This window comes from Bidens hawaiensis, unplaced genomic scaffold (assembly GCF_021521415.1).
Source record: "Bidens hawaiensis isolate Kalapana, Puna unplaced genomic scaffold, B.hawaiensis_p1.1 tig00009917_1, whole genome shotgun sequence".
Classification (NCBI taxonomy): domain Eukaryota; kingdom Viridiplantae; phylum Streptophyta; class Magnoliopsida; order Asterales; family Asteraceae; genus Bidens; species Bidens hawaiensis.
The window spans coordinates 894,422-905,044 of record NW_027491746.1 but is presented as its reverse complement, the minus strand read 5'-3'; the positions used below and the strand labels follow the sequence as shown (position 1 = coordinate 905,044).

General features: G+C 36.7%; 1 pseudogene; it reads left to right on the top strand.

Annotated features, from left to right (window-relative positions):
* Positions 1-8,218: 8,218 nt before the first annotated feature.
* On the top strand, positions 8,219-9,139 carry LOC143533795 (protein NRT1/ PTR FAMILY 2.6 pseudogene; annotated as a pseudogene).
* The last annotated feature ends 1,484 nt before the right edge of the window (positions 9,140-10,623 follow it).

Below are 10,623 nucleotides of genomic sequence, written 5' to 3'. Positions count from 1 at the left end.
CCTAATTATATTCATGTTTAAGCTCACAAATACAAGATGTGCCAGACTTTTATCAGCTGGAAACTTGGGCTGGGCTCTTTTATTTTTCATTTGTCACCAACACCCTTTCTTTGTATTATATTTGTTTTTCTAGAGGTAAAATGTCTGCAGTCTGCGTACTATATCTGCACGCATCTGTTATAAAAGAGTTGGACTAAAACTCTGCAGTATAGTTTGCAAACTGATAAAATAACATAATTAAATTTTTTTAAACTTATTAAACATGATACTTAAATGCATTTTACCATACTATATCCAAATTCATTCAAATATATCAAGAATTAAAAGAGTAAACATGTAAACAATTCATTTCACTCCACTAAAAATCAACTAATCATTTTCATGAATTATAGATCCATAAACAATCCATAAACAGAGTTCATCATAAACATTTAAACAATAGATATATCAATTAACATCCGAATCAATACGAAGTCATTCCTTGCCTCTTCAACACAAAGAAGTCCATCGTCGTCACCGTCTTCCTCCTCGCGTACTCTTTGTAAATCAGACCGTTGATTCTCTTGACTCCGCCTCTCCTGGCCGGCTTAGTGATTCCGGAGATGGTGAGATTGACGGAGATGGAGTTTCCGACGCAGGTGAGAAGATCGTCGGAGATGGACTAAACCGACCCTAGCGGAGAAGAAGTAAGGGGAACAGGGGGTGGTGGAGAAGAGGCTGCCAGAGGTGGGGTTGGAGGATGGGCGGCTGGCTGGCGGCGCAGTTGTGGGGAGGGGGGGGGGTCACCCGACCGACGGTTGTGGAGAGGTGATGGCTGAGGTGTGGTGGAGGAGAGGGAAGAGTAAGGTGGGAGATTAAGGTTTGAAGAGAGAAGAAAACATAAAAGCATTCTCAACCCGTTTTCCATCCATATCTCTATAATTACACTAAAAAACACTTTATTTCTCTCTCTTGTTCAATTAAATAATATTTTTTATACCTTTATCATTACAGGTTTCTCTCTCCTCTACTCATAACCAATCCAACAAATATTAAAAAATAAATAGGGGAAACAATGTTTCTCTAAATGTTTCCCCAAATTTACAAAAAATCACTACATTTCTCTCTTCACTCTATAATTTACACTCACAGCCTCACCCTATAATTTACAAACACCCCTCACATATATATATAGGGAATGGGATGAGAATGCTCTAATACCGAATAATATGAGAAGTGGTTTAAAGTGGTATGAAGTGGAAGGACCATGCCTGAACCAAGAAGTGGGCGCACATACGTTTTTTAATGAAACATTTTCGGAAAAACAAACAGTCTGCAGAGAGCAATGTCTGCCCGGGCAGACAAAAGAGCCCCTGTAGATCTTTTAAAAAAAAAACAATGCCACATTAGTTTTCAGCATAATATACTATTATATATAACAAAGATGATTTGGGACATATGGCTTCTTCACAACAACCCTCCCCTTTAGGTATCGTTTGTTATGGAGTAATGACAGACGGAATGAAATGATTCATTACGTGAGAATGAAATAAGAGGTGTTTGGTTGCACAATGGAATGGAATCATCCATTACACATGTAACCATTCCATCAAAACCATTCCTTCCCACCCCCCTTCTTTTTTTTCATTCCATTCCTTCTTCAACCTACTTTCTCAACAACACCATCATATAACAACAACCATCGCCACCACCACCACCACTACCATAGCCACCACCATCATCTGACCACTACCACCACCGTCACCACCACCTCCGCCGCCACCACCGTCGCCGCCACCACCACCTGACCGCCACCATCGTCATCACCACCTCCACCACCACCAAAGCTACCACCGCCACCATCGTCGTCATAACCACGACAACCATTGTCACCGTCGCCACCGACCATAACCGTCACCACCACTATCACTGCCCTGGCCACCACCACCGTCATAACCACCCTACCACCGCCATCACTACTAATGCTACCATCGCTTGACCACCACCACCACCACCACCACAACCACCACCCCCGCCGCCTGACCGCTACCACCACCACCATTTTCATCTCAAGTGCTACTACCACCGTCGCCATTTCAGTTTCTTTCTTTTTTTTTGTAAAAAAATATATATATATTAGGATAAGAAATTTTTATTATTTCTATTTCATTCTTAAAAAAATTTTCGGATACCAAACAACATAAAGTAATTATTCATTTCATTCCAATATATTAACCAAACAAGACAAATGAATGGTAATGATCCATTTCATTCCTTTGTCTATTCCATTCCCCCTTCATTCAATTCCTTTCGTCCAAACATACCCTTAGTCTTTACTTCATGTTGGTCAAACACGTGGCTTCATCACAATTAAGAAATTGACGGATGCTTTTACGGTTTCATGACCATCTGACTCCCACGTGTTCCTTCCTAAAACCTCACACTAATTCGTCCAATCAACCTTCTATGACCAAAACCTAGGGCCACCCAGATATGTATATAGCGGTGGATTTTATATGGAGCCCTTTGATGTCTCGCTTTTATAATAGCTATTGCTTGGTAATTCGGGGTTTTTGTTTTCAAAGATTTGAAATTGAATAGGTTATGGTTGATTTGGGTTTACATATGCTACTATTTTGTTGCGGTGAAGCTACAGGTTGTTTTATTGTTGTGGCCATGGAAGTTGAAAGTTCTGAGTAACGTCACTTTCATTTTAATCATACTCTTTTGTTGAATTTTTAATTTGATAAAAGGCTTTTCGTGATCAACTTTGTCGAACAATCTTATGAGTTATAATTAGATTGCAATATGTGAGTACCATCATTAGTTGGGGTCACTTTCATTTCTTTTGGATTTTGAACTGTGTTTAATTAGTAGGTGATCTCACTTCAGTTTGTTTATAGGTTTGGCTTTTATAATAACCTAAGAGTTGACTTTTACTCACATCTCACACAAAGTTGTCCTTATCCGCCACGTTTTTACTATTTTCTTAAATATCACAACTTTAAACAGTGTAAGCCTGTATACACACCGAACACCAATTTTGTTTAAAAAATGAACAAACATAAACAAAACAAGCGAGTCAAATGAGTTGAATCTTTTTTTAATACCTAAGACCGGCATAGAAGTTATAGTTTGTTTCCAAAAACCTACCTTGAATCGTCGGTTTCGCAAGTTATGGTTGTAGGAAGCCTAGGAGGAGATCGAATGAAGGTCGTTAAACACCGGATCCGGGATCTCTATATCTATCGATGGATTAACAGGATATTTCTATGCGACAGAAAACCTTATGAACTAAACTACTCATTTGGGAACATTTAAAGCATTTCTTATATCTAAAAAAAATGTTACCCTTTGTAAAAAATGGGTAAAGAATCATTCATTTATTTTGTATTTAACCAACAAACATTTCATTAGGTAATTGACTAATTCCAGTAAATTAGAAAAACATTTATATATTGCTTACAAGTCAGCCAAACCAAACATGTTATGACATCTGCAAGAAAACAAATAATGAGCCCATGCCAAATTAATTGCAGAAACAGCTTAAAGAGGTTCAAGAGGAGCCCATATAACTGGCCACTGCTTTGTATATGCTAGATTACTATTTAAAACAGCAAAGCAACCAACACTTTGATCTGTTAAGTTATGAACGGGTTGATTCGGATTCTGTTTTGTCTCAAACCGCAAAACAAGTTTAGCAATCACGTAATGGTTTGATAAGTCGTGACAGTCTTATTTTTAATTAATGCATAAAACCTCCTAAATCATTTGCTAAAAACTTTGTTATATTTTATTAAAACAAGTCAAAAGTTACCAAAAAAATGCGTTTTTGTGTATTTTCTTTTCTTTGTACGGCCTGCTTATTGCTCAAAAAGAGAAGCAAAAATCACACAGTAAACACTAAACACATACCTTCCCAGGATCAAAAGGTAGGTATTGGTGGTGAATTTCCTTTGTTATGTGAAAGGAACGTTAACGCTTCGAGAAGATTAGGTACCAAAAGACAAGCTATGCAAGGCGTTACAACTATATTTGCTTTATTTACCACCAGAAGTAGTGTATTTCTCATCTTTAATCTGCATATCAAGCTTTTCAGAAAGTTGTTCATCCCTATGGTTCTTCATCCGTCTAGCAGCCCTATGTTGTATGCTCGCCTTTTCTCGATATCCTACAAATTACGACGAGACTAACAAAAATTCTCCTTTCATACGACTTGAAAACGATACCCCGGTCGTAAATCTTATGTCTTGTTGCAACAATCTATTAGAAGTTAAAGAACAGGAAGCCTTTTTTGTACCATTTAGAAAAATTGTTTTAGTTATTGCTTTCATATATTAAATCACAAATTTGGTTTGTGTCTAGAAATCACTATTCATTGCATTAAAGGTTGTAGACGATGCTGTCTATATATGTTGTAACCTCACATTGGTTTCTTCTATATGTTGCCACTTATCTTTAGTTTGAACTTCACTCTCAAATTCCTAACCAGTGCACATTACAAACCCAAATCCTTTCTTCATTTGTTGTACTTTCTCCATTTACATATTCCAGATTCAAACTTAAGCCGTCCAAGCTGGTACTCTCTCTCATGTTTAATCAGCTCCGGTATTAAGGGATCACGCCTCCGTTATCTCAATGTAAGCTTCTTTTTACATCCAATTTATGGTGGTTATTTAACTTCCTATTTGTGTTCATTGTTCTAGATAGATAATTTCTCAATACAGATAACAGGCCAAGATTCATCGCCAGTTGTGGACTCTAAGGTAAGCATTGTGCAATTTACGAATGACTTTGAAATGCTTACCGAAATGCGTTTTATAAACCAACCTTACAGGTGTCTCCACTACTACAACCACTAAAGCCTAATAATAAGGTAATCTTGATGAACTGTATATTATTTGAAAGTAGAATGAGAATTATACATGTATAATTTATATTATTTTAAGACTGCTTATAATTTAAGCTGTTCGATGAAGTGCTTATAATTTGTTTCGACATTATTTGCAGCTATTATCTTACCATAACAAAATTTGGCAAAAAAGGCTTCACTTTGAAGCAGGGATGAGCAAACGAGTACGGGTACCGACTTTTTGATGTTTCAGGATCGGGATCGGTACCGTCGTGATCACACTAATTCAGTATGTACACCATGATAGTGGTCTAGAAATGGCTTTAGTTGCCCATGTGACCCATTCAACCCATCTGGCTCATTAGAATTTGTTTACCCATTTTAAGCTTTTAAATACATTTCTAAATATATACTGTATAACAACACATTTCATTTCACTTTAGGTGACTTTGAATTTTGACCTGTTCAATTATTTCCGTTGTGTTTTCTAAATTACTTTTCTGGTGATGAGTTTGGATTTCACTTTCATTTCACATATGGTGGTGTCATTAGGAAGTGGAAGCCTTTGCTTTGGTCACGTCTTGCTGCTATTGTCATGAGAGATTGTTGTTTTGCAGGTGATAAACATGTTGAATTTGCCGCTCCTGATGCAGCTCAAAAGGTTTGTGTTTTACATACCATAACACGGATTGAAGTAATTGTTTGTTTTGCCAGTATTAAGTTAATTTGGTTGTTTGTATACAGTTGGTTCATGCTACTGAAGTTAAAGAGGTATACATTTTGGATTAACTCAGGAGCCATGGTAGTGTGGCATGTAGATTAAGGCTGGTGCGCTTAAATTTTAAGTTTTCTAACTTGGTTTGTTTCGACTTATAGCGCGGGTCCTCATTACTAGCAAATATTTATTTATCAGATTAATTCTCGCACCTCATATGTTTATGAATATAGTTTTTATTCTTTGGTAATCTAAACTCCATTTGCGTGTTGTCCCACATCGCCTCCAGACAACAGATTATTATTAACATTTATAAGCTTTGGGCAAAACCTTGAATTTGCTGGGCTCGCTCACGTGAGCCTGTGACTCAGGTGGGGGCATTATAAGATCGGTTTGAAGGTGAAAAAATTAGAATAGTTCTAGCTTGAAAATTGAAAATTGAAATACTTATTTGAACCGATCTTGAATATAGGCCGTAGTACGTATAGTCGTATAGCCTTCACCAAATCACCATCATAGATATGAGCAAGACTACAAGAGTCATATTATTGGTATCTATAATCTAACTACAAAAATAGATATATATTTGATCTTATAAAGAATATAACAATCGAAATAGCAAGAAATTAACATATGTTAGCACGCTTGGAGAAGTAGGCAATTTCTAGGGTGCAAACAAGCTGAGTTGCTCGCGAGCTACTCAAGATCGACTCGTAAAAGAGCTTGACTAAGCCAAGCTTAGAAGAGCATGAGCCCAAGCTCGAATCTAATTGTAAGCTCGTTTAATACACGAGTCAGAGCTCAAGCTTCATTTACTGAGCTCGAGCCGGATTGCGATCCTAAATGAGCATGTCATTATATATTTTTGTAATATGCACATATATAATAATTATTAATAAATATATATAATGTTAAAAAAATTAGTAAATAATATATATTATTATGTCATATATTATATTACAATCGAAAAAAATATATGTATATAAATAGTTATAAATATACTAAAATTAGAAAGAGTAAACGAGTTGAGCCCGAGCCGAGCTCAAGCTTGAATAACTCCTCACAAGCCGAGCTCGTTTAAAAATAGAGATCGAAACGAGCCGAGCTCGAGCCATGTGTAAGTTAAACGGGCCGACTGTTGAAAACGCTCATTCCTTTGTTTCCAAGTAACCACGAAGAAGAATAAATGATTGCAGTCAAAACCGCCTTTCTGAATTGTTTCTCGACCCCCCCCCCCCCCCCCCAAGTCAAATAGAGATGTCTCTCCAAATAGCTTTTGCCCAAACACTGTAGAAAACACATGTTCCATCGATTCTGGGACAAAAATAGAGACCCGACACTCACCGGATATTGAAGACAAAACTCAAGCAATTAGGTTAGGGCAACCGGGATCCTATTTTGCAGCAGCCTCCATGTGAAACTATTCATTTTAATGGGAAGCCAACTTTTCCACTCGCACACTGGAGCACGCCTCTCCCATGACATTACATACCTTGAAAAATATTTGACAGGGATCAGTCGGACTCTTTCCACCAAGTGCATTGCCGAAGGAATAAGGTCAATGCACAAGGTATTTTGTATGTCAAAGAGTTAACAGACCCTAAAATCGTGTCTGTTCCGCTGATGTTTGAACGTAAGATAACCCGTCATTGTCGTTTGTAGAAAAAAGATCGTTTATAATAAGTCTTCTCCTCGTGTAACATGTTATCGTTTTCTTTACATGGCACTACTATTTAAATCCTAAAATATTGAACTACATATCTACACCATGACTGAATAATATCCTTTTTTTTATAAATTTAATTAGGTTTATCAAATAATTGGGATAACAACTAAACACCGGCCACTTAACCGTTCAAATGGCTCCATCTTAATTTCTGACTTTTGTACCATCACATTTCTTATATATACCCCCAAGATATGCACGCATTTGTCACACCCACAGTCTGATTTCTTTGAGTCAATATAAGTTGGGCTGAAACATATTGTAGAAATGGATATAGAACCACAACCATCTGGTGCACCCAAGAAAGGTGGCTGGGTCAATTACTTCGTAGTAAATTCAATTACTTTTATATAATTCGCTACAAGAAACACGGCATGTCTCGACAACCCTATCTTGACAGACACCATTGTAAACGGTGTCTTTCTAGAAGACTTGTCGTCGAGATAGGGTTCACCTGAAAATTCACTCACTTGGTTTTTACATCGAGGACTCGATACGTTTTTTTGGAGGGAGTAGTGAAAAAGTTTCTCACCAATTAATGTGAAAGCCTATGTCGAGGACTAGTCATCGAGATAGATATATTTTAAAAGTAAATTTTGTTTTCCGTTGTTCTTGAACGAAAGAGACAACATACAACGTTATAATTTGTTGTCTCTTTACTTAATTTAAGTGAAACACTGTGTTTTGGGTAGCCTATCTTGAGGACTTGTCGATGAGAGATAGGCTTCAGAGAAGCACTAAAATGTTTTATTTAATTACCTATCTCCATGGCATTTTTTAGTTATTGCGTCAAATAAGTACCAACGACCGCTATAGTGACATGTCATCGAGAAAGGCTATATCGACAACAAAAGCCGTCGAGAAGGATTGATATGTTGTTGTGATTTTGGAACACAATGAATATAAACCAATGGGAATCAAACATGTTTATTAATTTGTAGCAACCATGGCAGGGCTGACTGTAGCGGCCGCGGGATGGAATAGTAACCTTATAGTGTATCTAATAAACAAGTTTAACATCAAACGCAATATTGATGCTGTCCAGATTGCGAACATTGTCATGGGTTGTACAACCTTGTTACCAATTCTTGGTGCCATATTAGTCGACTCCTACCTTAGCCCGTTCATGGTCATTTTGGTTTCATCTATCGTGTCCTTGTTGGGGATATTACTATTAACCTTAATCAAAATCTCCCCACTTTGGTCAACTGGTATATTCTTGCACACCCCAGTAGCCACCCAAATAAGCTTGGTTGTCCTCCAAGCTCTAGCCATGGACCGCCATATGGGACAACGGTTCCAAATCTCGGCCGGGTCTATGGCTGTCTTCGTTATGATATCATCTTGTCTTGCTCTAGCCATAACAGACCGCTTCCTTCTTCCTACGTTCCATAAGCTAACCCGCACCTCACCGGCACTTCTAAAACGAATTGGGATAGGTCACACTCTCATCATCTCAAGCATGGCCCTCTCGGCATTGATCGAGTCAAAGCGGCTCTCGACAGCTCGAACCAACGACCTAACAGGCAACTCGGTCGTGCCAATGTCGGTGTTTTGGTTGGTTCCACAATTAGTTGTTGTTGGTGTTGGAGAAGCCTTTATGTTACCTGGCCAGGTGATGTTTTTTCACTAAGAGTTTCCAAAGGCAATTAAGAGCACAGCGGCTGCGGTGGTTGATTTGATCAGGAAAACAACGGGGTGGTTGCCTGATGGTACCAATGATGGAAGGATGGATAATGTTTACTTGGCGTTGACCTTTTTTGGATTGGTCAACTTTGGATATCATTTGGTGTGTTCATGGATGTACAAGTACCAAAATAATGTTGATAGTAAGGAGGTCATTAGTTCTGATTCTAGTTCTAGCTAGGTGACCTTTGATGGGTTTGTCAACTTTGGTATATTATGTATGAAATACTTAATAGCCTGGAATGAATAAAACTTGTGCTTATTTTTCTATGAAGTTATGAATGCTAAGTTGTTAACCATTTTAGACGTATTCAGATTTGTGATAATATATCAGATAACAGACATAGATTTTGTGGAAATATAATAAACACAAATCAAAACAAGTTCAGTAACTCATAACTTAATGATTCTTCATAAACATTAATCCGGTTACGATATACTACGAAAACGTCTATTAACACCGATCATAAAAATGTTTTACAACGGTATAAAGGTCAACTGTTGAACAAGATGTAATCCACCATTTTAAAAAAGAACAATTTTCTTAACTCGTTGTAAATAATAAGAAACTAGTGCTGTTTATTGAATTTATTGAAATGTAGCGTTGTTTATTGATAAATAGCGTTGTTTAAAATGTTGAGGTTTCCTCCATAAATGAATACCATTATTGCTAAGAAGAAAACTAGTGTTGTTTATTGTACTTGTTAAAAACTAGCGTTGTTTATTGAACTTATTGTAAAGTAACGTTGTTTATTAAAAGCTAGCGTTGTTTAAAGTTTTGAGGTACCTCTCATCATTGAATGCCGTTGTAAATAAGAGAAAAATGATGTTGTTTATTGAACTTATTGTAAGTAGCATTGTTTTTTTAAAACTATAGTTGTTTCAAATTTTGAGGTTCCCTCCCATCAATGTATCAATGTATAGTGCTTTCATTTCACTCATCTGAAAATTTTCAAAAATTTTATGTTCCATCTTTAACCTCTAAATATGATTTTCTTATATAGCATCTCTCTCTCTCTCACTCAATCCACTCTTCAAATTTCGAACTTTGTTTAAAATGAGGTATACTTCGTTGATTGTGTTTATAATTTTAGTTAGGGTTTTTGAGGCTTGATTTTGTTATGTGACGTGAGGTCGAAGACTCACTCAAAAATAAACCGAATACAACTAGTTAGATAGCGGTAAGCGGGTATCGAACACAGGGAGTTTGTGGAAAATGCGTTACTAAGTAGCTATGTAATTACTATATATTAAACTAAGTGCACAAATTAAATTCAATGATTTGGTTGTTTGATTTGAATAACAAAAAGAACTAAAGCAAATAAACGAGTTTTAACTGAATTAATAAAGGAATGCTCTCTCCCGACTTCAGGTTTCCAATGTTGATAATGCTAAGGTTTACTTTTAGGATAAACTACATAGACATAGTTCGTGAAAGTGTGTTTGAATGTGATAAACGAGGACTAAGTATTTGGATTATAAAAACGCAAGGTCATCACTTGATAATTAGTTCATATAGTTAACCCTAATTCTCTTCTAATAAATCTCGATTACCTATGGCACCAAAAACTGATAGTCAAGAACACGAATTTACACTATACTAACAACTACTAATCAAATTCACAATCACCATAGCAATACAATCATATGATCAAATTACTATCC